This window comes from Nycticebus coucang, chromosome 2, assembly GCF_027406575.1.
Source record: "Nycticebus coucang isolate mNycCou1 chromosome 2, mNycCou1.pri, whole genome shotgun sequence".
Lineage (NCBI taxonomy): Eukaryota > Metazoa > Chordata > Mammalia > Primates > Lorisidae > Nycticebus > Nycticebus coucang.
In genome coordinates this window covers 30,239,234-30,257,626 of record NC_069781.1, presented here as the reverse complement: position 1 = coordinate 30,257,626, position 18,393 = coordinate 30,239,234, and the positions used below count along the sequence as shown (strand labels likewise).

Sequence of the window (18,393 nt, the reverse complement as noted above, 5' to 3'; positions counted from 1 at the left end):
TTGCTTGGATCACTTGTACAATGGTTAGATTCAAACCACATTTAATTCCTTTGCTTGAGATTGAGGCTAATCATTCAACCCACTTCTCTTTGAGGAACATGATTAAAAGGAAGTTAAGAGATTTCTTAGGCTGTGTTGAATACTTCACAACCCCAAATTCCACTTCCAATGGCAATATGGAACAGAAAAAGATATATCTGAGGTGAGATAGACTTAGGTGAAAATCCTAACCCCAATATTGACAATATCTGTGCATTCTTTGGGATAATATCAGCTCTAAGTAATAGAATGATTGACTAACCACGGCTTAAACCAATAGCAGCTTCTTTTCACATATAACAAGAAGGACTTTGGTAGAGTTGAGATCTTTGGTCCAGCTGCCAGTCATTGAGGACCAGGTTGCTTTGTTCTTCTACAAAAGCATGTTGCTTTTGTAGGAGAAAGAACACATTTCCCGGCATCTTGTCAGTGTTTTAGGAAGTAAGAAGATACTGGTAGGAATCACATGGCCCAGGCTTCCCTAGCTATAAAGGGATGCTTGCAAAGAACTGTGAGTGGTTCAACCTCTATTTTGGAAGAGAGAAGAGGTTTTTTTTTTTTGTTTGTTTGTTTTTTTTTTGTGGTTTTTGGCCGGGGCTGGGTTTGAACTTGCCACCTGCGGCACATGGGACTGGTGCCCTACTCCTTGAGCCACAGGCGCCACCCGAGAGAAGAGATTTGAGAAATGCTATTAGGTCAACTTAGAATACTGTCTGCCACATCATGTGATTCTAGGCAATTGACTGAATCTTTCTAAGCATTAGTTTTTTTCATTTGTAAAACAGGAGACTTGCTCCATATAGCAGTGGTTCTCAAAGTGTGGTGTGGGGTTCCTAGGTCAGTAGTAACTACATCACCTGGAACTTGATTCCCGCCCCTTAGCTAGTAAACCAGAAACTCTGAGGGTGGAGTTCAGTGATCTCCAGTATTTTAACAAGGTTTCCAGGTGATTCTGACATGTGCTCAGGTTGGAGAAATACGACCTTAAATATTTCTGGGAAGACTAAGTAAGAGGATTACTTAAGACACTCAGTGCTCCGAACTTGGAGCCTGGGAGTTCACATCTTAGAATATAAGCGACTGTGATGGAGTTCATTTTTTGGAATGTTGACTTGGAAAAAGAAGTTTAGAAAATACCCAATGAAGAATTTCTAAGGTTTGTTCTAACTAGTATATCAATCCTCTAATCCCTAAGATTTCTTTGATAATCTGTTTATCAAGGACACTAAAAAAAAAGAAAAGAAAAAGGCTACCAAGCTGAAGAAAGTTTGAGAGCTGGCAGTTTCTTTATTATTATTATTATTTTTTTAAATACAGCTTTTTACACAAGCATAAGAAGGACTTTATCTAACAAATGCAATCAGTGTAACCTAATTCTTTGTACCCTCAATGAAACCCAAACAATTAAAAAAAAGAAACACAGAAAAAAAACATAAAGGACCATAAGGGATTATAAAAAAATTATAGCTTTTTGGAAATATAATTCATAGACCATAAGATTCACCCTTATTAATACACCGTCTGGTGGTTTTCTTAGCATGTTCCCTGAGTTGTACAACCATCACCATTATCAATTTGCAGAACATTTTTAATCACCCCCAAAGAAATCTTGTACCTGCCTGTTAGCAATCATGTCCTTCCCCCCACCTTGGCAACTACTAATCCACTTTCTGTTTCTAAGGATTTCCTTGGTTGACTTATTTATTTGTTTATTAAATTAGTTTTTATTACCTACTTGTTTACTAGGAGGAGTTCCAAGGTTAATAACTGACATCATTGATGAAGATATCAAAATTCTCAGACCAAAGTCCAACATGAGTTCATCCTGGGATACTGCTACCAGGGAAAACAATAACAACAATGAAGGTATTGTTTATTGTTGTCGACAAACACGGTTGTGTTGTTCTACTGGGAATCAGAAGGCTTGGGTAAATTATTGCACGTCTATGGCCTCAAGTTTCCTCTGTAAGGTGGAGGAGCTGAACTTCCCCAGGTGGTTCTGAGAGTCTGACTTGCTGTTTTTGCAGATTGGAGCCAACCAGAAGTTCTTCCCAGAGCTCTGAGTCCTGCACTTCTTTCCTCTTTAGAGGCAAGAAGGGGCTAAAAGGGTAAGCCTTGCTTCAAAATCTCTATCCTGGGAGGAGGAAGCAGACAGATTCGATGGGGCTCAAGGGGCAGAAAGAAGCATGACTAATGAAAAAAGCAGAGATATGGAATAAGGAATGGGTTATTTTGGCAGATAGTGAGAACCCTGTCGCTGGGGTTGATTTAAGCATCTAATGGGGGTTGGACTAGAGGATTTTTCAGGTTTTTGCCAAAAATGTGATACAGCAGATCTGTGAAAGCTGAGATAGAGAATTCTTACCTCTTTCCAACTTCCATGGACGACAGCCGACAGCAAATCATGAAGCTTCTACTTGAGACTATCACTATCCCCTTTCTTACTGGAGTTGCGCTTCGTGAACAGGGCATTTCTCCAGGAATTACTGACGAGAACAAGTTTTCTGTCAGCATTCTTTAATTACTGCTGCAGCCAGCATCCAGATTCAGAGATGGTCCTGAGCTCAGGGTGATGGGAGAACAGTGTGCCATGAGAGGATCTTAGGTGTGCCATAAACATTTTTAAAGGTTATTAATTAAATTATTTTTAAAAGAAGTTCAAAGCATATAAGTATATTCTTTTTTTTACTCTTTTTTTGGATCCACATATTTCAAATGTGCAGTGAGATAAAAAAGGTTTAACTGTAGGTTCAAGTGTGCCATGAGATAAAGGTTGAAAAACACTGTTGTAGACAGATCATTGCTAGACAGGGGGCCGTGTACATAGCCCCTCTGCTGCGGTAGCTAAGGAGGCCTTTGCTGCACAGAAGCTTGAAGGCTAAGCCATGTGGTTACAGCTCCTGCTGGCAAATTCCCTCCTGGGTCCCTGCAATCCAGGCTGGGTAAAAATGGTGACAATGGTTGAAGATACCAAACATAGTCTGGCTAGGCCTCATTTAAACACTAACTTGTTTCATCTCCTAGACTCTTCACGTCCACTCGTGGGATGGGTACTATCATTATCTTAACTTACAAAGATGAGAACTAAGCCATGAAATGGCTAAGTACTTTGCCTAGGGACACAGAGTACTGGGCAGATAGAGGGACCAGGGGACCCTGGAAAGGCCTCCCTGAGGAGGTGACAATTAGACTAGCCTTGAAGGATGCACAGATTGGGGTGGAAAAGACATTGCAAACAGAGGGAAGAATACACACAGCACGGTCCCAGGAGAGTCAAAGCGGTGAGCAATGCTCACTTCTCCGTGTGGCCAAGCACTGGCTGTGGGCAGGTGGTGAAGGATAGGGGCGAGATGGCTGCCCTGAGAGGACAGGCAAGTCTTGGACCTGGTGCGACCTTGGTAAACAGCCTGACTTCTGCCCTCTAAGACAAGCATTGATGCTATCAGGGAAGTTCAAGAAATCTCTTTCTAGGAGCCTATGCGAAGTGGGTTTTCCTTAACTTGTGGGTCCCCCTCTGCCCTTCAGGTCTGGTGCGCCCCCCCTTAACCTTCCCTTAAGAAGTGATTGTTTGTGACTCTGGCAGGGCTCAGGAGTCATCAGGGAGGCCCATCTCATCTTATTGGGTATAACAAACTTTATAGGCATACTTTGAAATGTGCAGCCTGACTGCCACAGGGGGAGTGAGTCCCTTTGCCACAGGGCCTGTGGCCGCCCTGTCCTCATGGATGGAGGATTCCACTCCAAGTCAGCTTCCCAGACCACACACAATTCCAAGACCAGGCTACGTAGGTGGCTGGTCTTCTTTGGGGATCCAAGAAAGAATATGGTAACTTAGGCTCTCAAAGACTCCTAAAGAGCTGGGCTGCTGGGGAAGCCAGTCCCAGTGATCACCCTCCATTCCACCCACTGGCAGGTGGAATGGAAAGAGTTAAGGCTTTGGCACCAGATGGACAAGAATTTGAATAGTGGATTAGCCCTGTCCAGCTATGTGGCTTTGGATGAAAATATAGCTTTTCATTCAGAGAACTAACATAGTAACACTGAGTTTGCAATGTTGAAAATATTGCAAGTGTAGGCAGCTAGGAGGTATTGGGACACTGGGTTTTTTGCTCTTTGTATTGTGTTATTATTCTAAGTGGAGCCATTGACAGGGTGTCTTGAAGAAGCCCCTCCTTCCTAGGGCCCCAGAGTGTGAGCAGAGTTTATGGCAATCCCCTGGCAGTTGGGTCCACCTAGTTTCTTCTGCAGACAAATGTTTGGATTGAACTTCACCCTCTGCACAATGAGGAAACCTGTTTTAAAGGACTCACTTGTCAAAAAAGAGTTATAAAACAGACTTAATGAGGCTTCTGGATACAGTAGGGGCCGCACGATTGGCTGCTGTGGGGCAAGTGCGGCTGGAATTCAGGCCTCTAAATGCGCTGACTGGGCCGCGCTCCATGCCTGGTCTGTCCCGTTCTGGCAGTGGCCACTCCTCCCGTAACGTCCCTGATAAAATGCTTACTTGGATATTGTTCTGAGATGATTGATTGTTAAATGCCCTGCAAATAGAAAACTAGGCTGCTAAGTCACACTCGAGAGAAGTCCAGGAAATCCTCTAGTTTAATGTCACAGTTGGCTTCTTCTGAATAGGGACAGAACAGCAGAATCTTCCTAGGCCAACTGAGGCCCAGAAAGGGGAAGGCACTTGTGTATTATGCATATTATACCTCCACTCAAAGAACAAATGAAAGAAAAAAGGGAAGGGAAGGGAAAGAGGAATGGAGGGAGGAGGCAGGGAGGGGGTGGGGGCGGGCGAGGGAGAGGGAGGGAAAGGGTGGGAAGGGAAAGAAAAGAACAAATAGACAGGTTGCTATAGAGCGGGAGGATGGCAGGCTGCCCCCACCCCCCCCAGCACTTCAGCTCTTTCTTCTTATTTCCCACAGAGAGCAGTTTATCCTCCTAGTAGAGACGTGGATGGTAGGGCATCTTTTCTGTTGTACAAAAACATTAGACAAAGTCCCCAGGCTCACACCGTTGAGCTGTCTGGGTGGTGCTGAGCCAGGTCTCCATCTCCGATGTGCCTGGTGGCAGCCAGCAGACCATTTTAAAGGTGAGCACATTGAGGCTTAGGGCTGCAGGGCCCACCTTATATCCCAGACTCACACCTTCCACCACACAGGAGACCTCTGGTGTCTTCCCACTACCACGGACTTCTTCTTCCCTCTCTATGGTCAGTTCCTAGAAATTCAAGTCCATTCATTAAGCCTTGTTATCCCTTTCATTGTTAGAAAAATGTGGGTTTCAAAGTGAGGGAGTTTGGGGGATGCTTGGCCTTTGGGAGACTGAAGGGGTGAAGATGGGTGTTTTATGTTCATTTGGCAGCGCCGGGCCGAATTCCTAATTTCCTTTCTTTTCTATATGCTGCCTATTCTCGATAAGCTTAGCCCTTTTCCTGAAACACAGTAGGTGCTCAACAAGTACATAGAACCTCTGTAAGATGACCACCCAAGGGACTGTAACAAACTGGTTAACACACGGAGATGGTCAATTAAGGAACGAGGCCTACTGTACTGACACTAGGTGTGGTGCATGAAATTAGGTCAACCTAAGGAGGTGGTCAGTGCAGGGAGCTGGTGAACTATGGAATTTCTGCTGTATTTGCTAAATGAATGAATGAATAGCACTGTGTCTTGCTTCATGTGAACGTTAGCTCCTCATTTGGATGCTGGCTCCTGGTTCCCAGGGATGGGGCCTTCTCCTGCCCTCTGGCCTGCAGGGACTGGCACAGGGCCCTGGCTGGAGAAGGCATCCCGTGGGTACACACTGGACAAGTGCATACATGGATTTCTTTACAGGCTGCTGGTGCTGAATCACCCAGCTGGACTTGGTCTGTACATAAATTTGGGCTCTGCTTTTGGAAACATTCTCATCTTTGTGCGTTTATGGGGATGTTCCTGTGTTTCTGACTCTGTGGCAGAGTCGCTGTTATATGTGCAGGGACAGAGCCCACTGAGAGCATCCCACGGGGTTTAGGACCTCACTGAAGGAGAACTGGGAAACAGGGGAGGTTTGGGGGCATGGGAGGCAATTCAGTGCCAGGGCAGAGGGGTCCTCAGAAGGAAAGAGAAACAGTAACTTGGGGAGCAGTGCTCACCACACTGTTCATGAGACCTGAGAACACAGTACGCGACCCTAGAATGTGTGTGCTGGTGTGGATGAGAACTGGTTGGGAAGGACTGGATTCAGATGCAGGCATCTGACACATTGCCCCTCCTCCAAACCCTTAGCAAGTATAACGTAGTAAGTGAGAGAGTTTATTTTCTTTTTTCTTTTTTTTTGCAGTTTTTGGCTGGGGCTGGGTTTGAACCCACCACCTCCAGTATATAGGGCCAGCACCCTACTCCCTGAGCCACAGGCACTGCCCGAGTGTTTTTCTTTTTCATGTAAAAGTCCAGAAGTGATCCAGTGCAGGGTTGGCATGTGACATTGTATCAGCGGCCAAGGCTCCTTCTGTCCGGTTGCTATTCTCAAGGTCACCTCATGGTCCAGGATACTATTGAAGGTCCAGCCTCTAAATCTGCATTTCAGAAAGCAGGAGGGAGGAGAGCCCACCTTACACACACTTCCTAGAGGCAGCACACGACTTTTCTAGTTGTATCCCATTGTCAGAAATTACTTGCTTGGCCAAACATAGCAGTGAGGCAGGCTATAATTTATTCTGGGTGGCTGTGTACCCAGCTGATATTATGGGGTTCTAAAACAGAGAAAAGAAGGGAACCAACGTCAGAGGGCCGTTAGAATCAGTACCACAAATATCAGCTTGTCTTTCCTCTCTTCCACCCAAACCTCTGGGCCAGAGCAGGGTAGGTACTATCCCCTATTTAGTTTTAAGGACCCTGAGATCTGACCTCTCTCCCCAGGTCACAGACTTGGATATTGAAGGAGCTGGCAGACTCCAAACCTTCCATTTATGCATCATTCCCTTATTTCCTTTTCAAATCCTTACAGATTGACGTGCCAGTCATGGGGACAGGTGCTGAGATTCCCACAGCAGCACAGCCCAAGGGGCTGAACACACAACGGGGAGAAAACCTAGTTTGTTTCCGTCACATTAGGACCCAGACGCCCACTTTGGCCCCAGCTTCCCAGTGGCATCAGAGAGAGACAGAGAGACAGAGAGACAGACACACCCATACACAGTTTGCCTTCCTGGCCTTCTGCTTATAGTCTCCCAACACACTCAATGACCCCTTGGAGTGAAGTACCTGGGACTTTTATCCTAGTGCTTCCCTCCCTCCCCCGCCACCTTTCCTTCTGGCAATGCTTGTTCACTTGCCAAGGGCTGTGTGACAGGGAGGCATCCTCCTGTGAGTCAGCCTGACTGGGAAAGGAGCCTCGGGCCTGGGCTTCTCTGGTCCAGCCAGGACTCCAGGGTGACGAAGCTCCCGGCTCCCTCCAGCACACACGTCAGGGACCACCGTGAAGTCTCGGGGCTGTCTTGGGTTGTCGTTGTTGCAAAGAACTTTTCCTTCACATCTTTTATTGCCTCTGACCCATGCCTGTCCCAGAAGGGCGACTCACAGTGAGAATATATTTCATAGTCCAGGGACCTCCTAGTCCCTGCCAGTTTAAAGGAAAGGGTCTGGACGTGGTAAACCAGTAAATGTCAGAGGGGGGATTGAGGCTCTTTCAGGCCCGCTCAACTCATCCATCCAGTCATGTGTTTTCAGGAAGTCCTTCTTTGTCAGCCCCTTTTCTACTCGTGCCCTCCTTCTCACCTGCCAGGTTTTGAGCGTGCTGGCTCTTTGTCCCTGATGCAAGCCTTTGTCCTAGCAGGCTACCTGGAAATCTCTTCTCTCTGTCTCAGTGTGACTGGGTCCTTATCATTCAGATCTCAGCTTAATGACCTTTTAACAAAATTCTTCTCTGGGCATTCAATATAGGAGCTACCAAGGTCCTCTCTACTATAATATGTGTCTCTTTTATGTATTTTAAAAATTGTCTGCCCCCTCCTCTTCAGTGTAAATTTTATGACAATGACCTCTCGTGAAGATTGGATGCTGATATAGTGGTTCAGAGTACTGGCCAGTGAACTTTTTCTATAAGGGTTATATAGTTCATATTTAACACTTTAAGGGGCCATGGAATCTTTGTTGCAACCACTCAGCTCTGCCAATATTGTGTGAAAGCAGTCACAATGTAACAAGTGGCTGTGCTCCAATAAAACTTTATTTATAAAAACAGGTGGAAGGCAAGATTTGGCCTATAGGCTGTAGTTTGCAGACTCCTGGTTCAGAGTATTGGTTGGTTGTAGAGCCAAATCAGTACGTTTGAGTCCTTCTCTTTATCTTGGAATCTTATGCAAATTCCTCACCTTCTCTGTGCCTCATTTTCCCTATCTCACCTGTTCTCTGGACATAATAATAGAGCTGGTCTCATGGAATGTGTTGTGAGCATAATATAAACATATCTGGCTTGTTCATTGCTCAAGTCTCCAGCATCTCAGGCAGTTGCTACAAGGAGCAGGAGCTCAACATATAAATGAGTAGCTGAGCACCTGCTGGGTACCAGGCCGCCTGCTGGGATCTGGGGAGATGTTGATGAACCAGAACAAGTTGAGTTTTAGGGCTATGGTCAAAATTGTTTTCAAAGCAGGGCAGCAAATGCTATAAACCCAGGGGAAGGTGACATTGATGAGTCAGGGAAGGAGAGGTGGGACAGTGGAAAACTGAAGTGTGTATCTCCTCCCTAAACTGTATCCATGGGCCAAGGCTCACCTAAGTCGCACCCACTCCGATTATCCAGAGGAGCTGGGAATCTGCACTTTTTGGTGCAGGGTCTTGACATTTCCAAGTGACAACTGATCTGATAGAGCAAAAGGAAACCAAACCAAAACGACACTGAATGGGCTCAACAGACATAATTGCAGTTGGATTCAGCCACCTCCTTCTCACAGCCCCACTTTATGGATAAAGAAACTGGGGCTGGGATGTCGCATGACTTGCCCACAGACATACTGCTAGTACGCTGAGGATCGAGGGACTGCCACATATGTGGTCTGTGCCAGCTGCCTCAACTGCCATTGAATGAAAAGGAAAGAGGGAGCCAGGAGCAGTGGCTCACGCCTGTAATCCCAGCACTTTGGGAGGCTGAGGCCGGTGGATCGCCTGAGCTCAGGAGTTCAAGACCAACCTGAGCAAGAGTGAGACCCTGTCTCAAAAAATTAGCCAGATGTTGTGGCGGTGCCTATAGTCCCAGCTACTGGGGAGGCTAAGGCAAGAGAATCTCATGAGCCCAAGAGTTTGAAGTTGCTGTGAGCTATGACGCCACAGTGCATTCTACCAAGGGTGACACTGTGACACTGTCTCAAAAAAAAAAAAAAAGCAAGAGTCTGGGAAGGTAAGTTTTGGTGACTTGGAGTGCAGCCTTCCTCAGAATATCCCAGCCTTGAGGGTGAGCTAGAGGACTGCCACCTTCGGAGTGTTTGCCTCCAAGCCGGAGCCCGTGCTGCCAGGACTTGGCCCCTTGCCTCTTCCTATTCTCCTCCAGCTCTGCCATCTCCAGCTTGTCTAGGTGAGCTTTCTACAACCTTGGCATCCATGTCCAGCCTTCTTCAGCAGGACCCTGGGCCTCAATGATCCTTTCACCCATCACCTTAGGTGATCCATGAGGGGGGTAGAGACAGGCCTGAAGATGTGACTTCCTCTGCAGGGCATCTATAGGGGAGGGTGCTGTTTTGGGACCCTGATAGACCTGGATTAGGATCCTAGCTCTGAGCCACTCTGCAGCTGGGTGACCTTGGAGCAGTTCCTTCATCTCTCGGAGCCTCAGTGGCTTAGTCTTTGAAGCAGGTGCAAGAGCCTGCTCCTTGCAGAAATGTGCTGAGCTGATGTGTGCGCCCAGCTGGGACATGGGCTGGAATTCCATGGTCACTCCCAAGTGGCAGTCCCCTCCCTTCCTTTCTCTCCCTTTCCTCCCCTTGGCCTGTCCTCTCCTGCTCTCCTTGCCGTTCCCCGCTGTGTCTCTCTTGCAGAGATGCTGAGAGAAGTGTGTGGAACCTGGGTGGGTCTCTGCCCCTACACCCCCTTACCCCAGTGCCAGGGCTGCGAGGGAAGGGTGTGGGCATAAATTATCCCCATCTGTTCCCTCCCTGCTGAGCTTGGGGAGGAGGGAAGAACACATGGGCCCTGGTGATGTTGTACTTTCCACTGTTCAGGAACAATGGAGGGCAGAATGTGGCTCGTGAGCAGTCCACCACAGGCTCCTCCAACCCTCCCTCTCCTCCCTTCTGCGGACGCAGGAACCGGGTTCTTTCAGGGCCTTGCTTCTGGGGAACGGAGATCACCCCTTGTGCCAACCCAGACTATCCTCATGGGTGCCCATGTGCATCTTAGAGTTCATCATTATTCATTAGTAACATCATTCAGTCATTCATTCCTGCTACAGGTGTTTCCTGAGCAGGCGTCCTGGGCCAGCCAATGCCCCAGGCTAAGTAAGTTTCCACGTGAGCTTCTGGCCTTTGGTGAGCTCCCCATTCAGTCGAATAGGTACCATGGGAACCAGCCAGATTTGGGTGCCCTGGTAGACGTGTGTGAGGGTGGAAGGCTTCCCAGGGTGGCCCTTTGATCCCAGCAAGCGTTATTACCTAGCAGGGTGGGGAGTATGGGGGGGTTTGGCACAGTGGGGGTACAGAGCCTGCAGGAGGCAGTATGTCATGGGGAGGGAAATTAGCCCTTCTTTTTCCAGTGTCTTCTGATCCTTCCTCCCCCCTGGATCCTCCCCATCAGGGTTTAACCACACCTAAGCCCCTCACCTCAGAGCAAACTCTCCCTAACCCTTACGTATTTCTTCAGTTCCTGCCCTATTATTTCTCTTCCATCTAAATCTCCCAAATAACTGCTTCGTGCTGTGTGCACAGTCTGTGTCTCCTTCCTTCCCACTCACTCAGGCCCCTTCTATCCTCGTTGCTTTACAGTCGTCATGACCTCCACACTCCCCAGTCAGTGGGCATTTCCCAGTGTTGGGACTCCACTTTGCAGCAGCACTGGGCGTGGTGGAACATTCTATCCTGCTGACACTCTGGCTTCTCATCCTTGGAGACCCCACAGGCTCGTGAGAGCCTTGGCTGCCCTTTCTCAGCCTCCTTCACCTGCTGTCACCAATCACCACCAGCTCTTTATGCACTGGGACTCCTCAGAGCCAGGATTTACTTTATCTGTCAGCTTTAGGTGGCCTAACCTGTGACCATGTGTCAATGAATACCTCTGTGCTGACAGCTCCCAAAGCTTTCTTCAAAGACCTCCAGACTCAGACTGGTATAACCAGGAGCCTCTGACATTTCTGCCTGGACGTTGGCCTGACTTTCCAAACTCAGCCACTGACTTTCTCATCCTCCCTCCAATCCTGGTACTGTCCTCTCCACCCAGCAGTGGAGGCCAGAGACCTGGGTGCCAGCCTTGGTCACCCTCCTCTTGTCCCTCCACGTCTTGGCATCCCTGGAAATCCCTGAGTCTGGAAACACTGGGACAGTTTTCTAAAATCCAAAGGCTCACCCCAAATCCATGACTTAACAGGCATGATCTGACCCTTGAACTGCCGCATCGTGTGACCGTCTTTCCTTGCTCCCTGGGTGCCTGGCTGTGCACCGCACTACCCAAAGTATTTGTGCATACCATTGTTCCCTCTGTCTAGAACATCCTTCCTCCCCCTTTTTTGGACTCCCTTCCCGCTCACAACCATCAGATTAAGCACCCCATCCTTTGTTCAGGAGAAGTCATCCCTGACATCTGCCAGGATAGGCTCCACTGCCCCTCACAGGGGTCTCTCAGCTCTGCCTCTCTTGGTTGCCTGATGCAGACAAACCCAGAGGTAAGGGCCTGTTTTTGAGGTTCTGGGTAAAGGGCAACAGAAGCAGATGTATGCTCTAGAAGAGATATTTTGGTGACTCTGGAGGATGGCTTGGAGAACACCTGTCCACACAGGGAGACCAGTTGGGAGACTCTGGAGGCATTATAAATGGGAGAGGCTGGTGGTATTGTTGCAGAAAGATGAGGCCCAACAGAGAGAAAGTGTTCCCAAACACCATGTTTATAAGAGGAAGGGCTCTATTCACTGGCCGGGAGCTTACAACATAGAAGAATTGAAAATGGCCGCGCTCCCCGACTGGCTTGGTCTTTCCCTTTTTATCGACAGTCAAAAAGTTCCACCCCAGGGATGCAAGGCTGGTTTAACATACGCAAGTCCATAAACGTTATCCGCCATATTAACAGAGGCAAAAATAAAGATCACATGATCCTCTCAATAGATGCAGAAAAAGCATTTGATAAAATCCAGCATCCTTTTCTAATTAGAACACTGAAGAGTATAGGCATAGGTGGCACATTTCTAAAACTGATTGAAGCTATCTATGACAAACCCACAGCCAATATTTTACTGAATGGAGTAAAACTGAAAGCTTTTCCTCTTAGAACTGGAACCAGACAAGGTTGTCCTCTGTCACCTTTACTATTCAACATAGTGCTGGAAGTTCTAGCCAATACAATTAGGCAACACAAGGAAATAAAGGGAATCCAAATGGGAGCAGAGGAGGTCAAACTCTCCCTCTTTGCTGACGACATGATCTTATACTTAGAGAACCCCAAAGACTCAACCACAAGACTCCTAGAAGTCATCAAAAAATACAGTAATGTTTCAGGATATAAAATCAATGTCCACAAGTCAGTAGCCTTTGTATACACCAATAACAGTCAAGATGAGAAGCTAATTAAGGACACAACTCCCTTCACCATAGTTTCAAAGAAAATGAAATACCTAGGAATATACCTAACGAAGGAGGTGAAGGACCTCTATAAAGAAAACTGTGAAATCCTCAGAAAGGAAATAGCAGAGGATATTAACAAATGGAAGAACATACCATGCTCATGGATGGGAAGAATTAACATTGTTAAAATGTCTATACTTCCCAAAGCAATCTACCTATTCAATGCCATTCCTATCAAAGTACCTACATCATACTTTCAAGATTTGGAAAAAATGATTCTGCGTTTTGTATGGAACCGGAAAAAAACCCGTATAGCTAAGGCAGTTCTTAGTAACAAAAATAAAGCTGGGGGCATCAGCATACCAGATTTTAGTCTGTACTACAAAGCCATAGTGGTCAAGACAGCATGGTACTGGCACAAAAACAGAGACATAGACACTTGGAATCGAATTGAACACCAAGAAATGAAACTAACATCTTACAACCACCTAATCTTTGATAAACCAAACAAGAACTTACCTTGGGGGAAAGACTCCCTATTCAATAAATGGGTTGGGAGAACTGGATGTCTACATGTAAAAGACTGAAACTGGACCCACACCTTTCCCCACTCACAAAAATTGATTCAAGATGGATAAAGGACTTAAATTTAAGGCATGAAACAATAAAAATCCTCCAAGAAAGCATAGGAAAAACACTGGAAGATATTGGCCTGGGGGAAGACTTCATGAAGAAGACTGCCATGACAATGGCAACAACAACAAAAATAAACAAATGGGACTTCATTAAACTGAAAAGCTTCTGTACAGCTAAGGACACAATAACCAAAGCAAAGAGACAACCTACACAATGGGAAAGGATATTTGCATATTTTCAATCAGACAAAAGCTTGATAACCAGGATCTATAGAGAACTCAAATTAATCCACATGAAAAAAGCCAACAATCCCTTATATCAATGGGCAAGAGATATGAATAGAACTTTCTCTAAAGACGACAGACGAATGGCTAACAAACACATGAAAAAATGTTCATCATCTCTATATATTAGAGAAATGCAAATCAAAACAACCCTGAGATATCATCTAACCCCAGTGAGAATGGCCCACATCACAAAATCTCAAAACTGTAGATGCTGGCGTGGATGTGGAGAGAAGGGAACACTTTTACACTGCTGGTGGGACTGCAAACTAGTACAACCTTTCTGGAAGGAAGTATGGAGAAACCTCAAAGCACTCAACCTAGACCTTCCATTCGATCCTGCTATCCCATTACTGGGCATCTACCCAGAAGGAAAAAAATCCTTTTATCATAAGGACACTTGTACTAGACTGTTTATTGCAGCTCAATTTACCGTTGCCAAAATGTGGAAACAGCCTAAATGCCCACCAACCCAGGAATGGATTAACAAGCTGTGGTATATGTATACCATGGAATACTATTCAGCCATTAAAAAAATGGAGACTTTACATCCTTCGTATTAACCTGGATGGAAGTGGAAGACATTATTCTTAGTAAAACATCACAAAAATGGAGAAGCATGAATCCTATGTACTCAATCTTGATATGAGGACAATGAATGACAATTAAGGTTATGGGGGGGGAAGCAGAAAGAGGGATGGAGGGAGGAGGGTGGGGGCCTTAGTGTGTGTCACATTTTATGGGGGCAAGACATGATTGCAAGAGGGACTTTACCTAACAATTGCAATCAGTGTAACTGGCTTATTGTACCCTCAATGAATCCCCAACAATAAAAAAAAATAATAATAATAAAAAAAAAAAGTTCCACCCCACAGGTACCTTTCTCATTGGCCAGTTTGAATCAAGCAGGAGATGCTATTCCAGATCCCACAGAACTACAGGATTTCACAGAAGTGGAAATTTCCAAGTTCCAGGAAGTTAAGTTTACAAATTCCCAAGAGCTGAGTCACCATGGAGAGGACCCAGCAGGTGTATCCCTTTGGTCTTCTGGAGAAGACCTGTTCTCCTAGACCTCACCCTTCTCAGGTATCCTCTCTCAGCATGGATGGGGGACCAGTGTTTTCTGGGATGCAGCTGTGTCCTTAAGAGGCAGACTCTTTGCACCTTGGAGACCCACTGTGCAGGGGCAGTGATGGCGCTGGAAGGGCTGAAGATGTCCCCCAGGTTTGGAGCTTGGGGGTTTGGGCATGGAGAGCCAGGATGAATTTTGTCTTAACCGTGGTAAATACTGGAACCAGTCAGTGTAACTGCTGTGATGTTTTGAATGTCTGGACCCTAATTTTTTTTTTTTTTTTTTGTGGTTTTTGGCCAGGGCTGGGTTTGAACCCACCACCTTAGGCATATGGGGCCAGTGCCCTACCCCTTTGAGTCATAGGCGCCACCCTGGACCCTAAATTTTTGTTAAAAGTACATTTTCTTGTATCCTTTTGGATCCATTTTATCTACCCTCCCCACTGCCAAACTCCCGGTAGAAAAGAGCAGGACTTATGGTGAGTAAGAAGAAGGGTGCATTTTTTAAGTTCACATGGAGGGCTACAGACCAGAAAAAGACAGAAAGGACTTTGGGCTGAGGTTGGATGTCTGCATTCCATTCTCAGCATGGTGTCTCACCAACTCTGTGATCTTGGGCATGTCCCTGTTCCTCTCTGGGGTCCCCCACTCTCTCCTTTATAGGAGATTGGAATTATTCAATTGTTCTCAACCCTGGCTGTATATCAGAATTGTCTGGGGAGCTTTAAAAAATACAAATGATCAGGCCTTTCCCCATAGAGGTGATATTAGACTAGGGTGGAACTCAAACATTGGATTTCTTTCTTTCTTTCTTTCTTTCTTTCTTTCTTTCTTTCTTTCTTTCTTTTCTTTCTTTCTTTCTTTCTTTCTTTCTTTCTTTCTTTCTTTCTTTCTTTCTTTCTTTCTTTCTTTCTTTCTCTCTTTCTTTCTCTCTTTCTTTCTCTCTTTCTTTCTCTCTTTCTTTCTCTCTTTCTTTCTCTCTTTCTCTCTCTCTTTCTCTCTCTCTTTCTCTCTCTCTTTCTCTCTCTCTCTCTCTCTCTCTTTCTTTCTTTCTTTCTTTCCTTCTTTCTTTTCTTTCCTTCTTTCTTTCTTTCTAAAAAAAGCTCACCAGATAATTCTTAAAAGCAGCCACATTGAGAACTTTTGATCAGATGATCTTGGGAATGTATCAACTTAGTAACTTGAGAGTGGTCCTGTTTGGGCCCTGAGGGTCCCCTGGTTTGATTTGCCTTCCATGTGTGTGCCCTAAGTCACCTGCTCATGCTTCATGGCTTTGGCCTTCTTGAACTTGGGCTGTTTGATAGCAGCAAAGGCAGTTTTCAGCTGAGTCTGGGAAGCAGAAATGAACAGTCTGTTGAGAGTGGGGGATGGGTGGGAGTTCTGTGAGGAGGAACAGATTGAAGCTATTAACATTTGATCAGTTTGGTATTGTTCTTCTGGAGACCACAGCTTATGAGGCTGCTTAATAAATGTCTGGTCGGGGTCCAATCCTGAGCCGCCAAATGGGCGTTGCTATGGTTTCTGAGGAGGTTGTTTCCCACACAAGTTACTGCTTCCCACCCTGAACTGTGAAAGACCAGAGTCTTCCCTCTGCTCCTTAACTCTGTCCCTTCCCTGATGAGTCTAGAGAACATCTGTCTGGGGCAGGGGGGGCCCACATGCTGCCCCCGGGGTCATTGGTGACATCTGCGTCTGTGCCAGCTTCTGAAGGCAGGCCCTGTGTACCCTTAACCTGCCCACTTCCAGGTGTTCCTATGGCTCAGCTGGTGTCATCTCAACTTCCTAGGCTTCAAGGTCCCTGTGTCTGACCCTGCTGCTCTTGATGGAAGAAGAGTGGTGACCAGAGCTTGGGGCTGGCAGGCGGTGTGTTTGTGTGTGCGTGTAAGTGTGTACTTGCCAATATAAGCAAGTCTGTAGGTTCTGGTGACTCAGTGCATGTAAGTTGATGTGCAAATGTTTATGGGTGAGTATATATTGGAGTACGACTCCGTGTGTGTCTGTGTGTGCGTTTAAGGATGTGTGTGCGTGGCAAGAACTGGGAGTAAGCGCCAGGCAATGCTGCTAAATCTTAAAATGTATTATGACAGATTTATGACAAATGAACACTTGTAAAATCCAAGATGAAAACACCCATATAAATACCATCCAGCTTAAGAGATTAAACTTTACCAAATACAGTTGAAACTTTCTGTGTACTTTCTTGACTGTGTATGCCCAGAGTTAACCCTGCTATGAATTTATCTGTTTCAATAGATAGGCTTTTCCCCATCAGGAATCTTTCTGTAAAGCATAATTAAGGCGTGTGTTCATAAGCATTCAGTTGGGTGGGCGTGAGGAGGTGGGGGAAGATCAGAGAAAATGCGAGAATTTGCAAGTTCCCTTAAAAATGTAATGGCACCTTCTAGATGTGTCCCTAAAGCCAAACTCCCTAACCTCTCTGAGCCTGTTTCTCATCTATAGAATGAATGAGATGAGAATGAAATGACACAAGATAATGCGCCGAGAGCAATGGCACATAGTTGGAATTCAACCATGTTTAATTTTTTTTTTAAATTTTCGATTTCAGCTTGCTTATTCATTCTTCTTTGTTTGAGGTTTTTTTTTTAATTTTAATTTTTGTATTTTTTTCTGTTCTTCCTTTAGATGATTCTCTTTCCCTTTGCCTCCCAAGTAGCTGGGATTACACACGCCCACCATGATGCCCAGTGTTTTTTTGTTGTTGTTCTTGGTAGAGACGGGGTTTCACTCTGGCTCACTTCTGCTCATGCTGGTCTCGAACCTCCAAGCTCAGGCAATCCACCCGCCTCGGTTCCCACAGCACTGGGACTATAGGCGTGAGCCACCATGTCCGGTCTTAATTTTTTTTTTTTTATTTCAACGATTAAAGATGAGACAAGAAGGCCAGCTAAACTTTCAGCAAGAAAGCAAACAAATCCGATATTCCAGGGAAGGTGGGAGTTATGCTGGCTTGAGCAGGAGCCTTCCTGCCCTCTACCCTTTTTTCCTTCCCACCCTTCTTTTTATTTTGATTCCTGTAGTATTTTTTCTCTTTTGGAGCGATGGTATGTCTACAGAGTAAAAATTTGAAGAGGGGAAGTTTTTGTTCCAACAAAGGACTAGGTTCAAGGTCCCCTGTTTTCTTAGTGCTAAATATGACTGCATGTAAATAAGATCAATTGACCTGTAATGGATTTTTTTTGTTTGTTTTGTTTTGTTTTTAAGCAGGTCAGGGCTGCTGGGTTGGAACCAGCGCCCTACCCTTTGAGCTTTGGCGCTGCCCCTTTTGATGGATTTTGAATACACAGCCATCAAGGTAAATGTGCATTCCAAATAAAGACAATGCCTGAGTTAAAATAACAATTACTTGGAAATTAAAGCCAAAATTCGGCTTCACATCCTGTAAGGAGGGCTTTATGGGTTCATTCATTCATTCACTTACCTATCTGCTGCTTAGATTTACCAAGGTGGACAAGGTCATTCTAGTAGGAGAGAAAGGCAAATAAGCAGTTAAAGATAAGACCTTTGCTGGTATATCTGAAAACACCCAGCAGCAATGGAAATGCTCAGTCAGCCCTCTCTTGATTCTGTTCTATGTGCCTCTACCATGTGTCTCAGATTGCT

At 45.7% G+C, this 18,393-nt stretch overlaps 1 long non-coding RNA gene across 1 annotated transcript; it reads left to right on the top strand.

Moving 5' to 3' along the window:
- Window positions 1-1,785: 1,785 nt before the first annotated feature.
- Window positions 1,786-18,118, top strand: LOC128569909 (uncharacterized). The gene is made up of 3 exons (XR_008375481.1): window positions 1,786-1,905; window positions 2,067-2,147; window positions 17,998-18,118. It is a non-coding gene; the product is annotated as an uncharacterized LOC128569909 (long non-coding RNA).
- The last annotated feature ends 275 nt before the right edge of the window (window positions 18,119-18,393 follow it).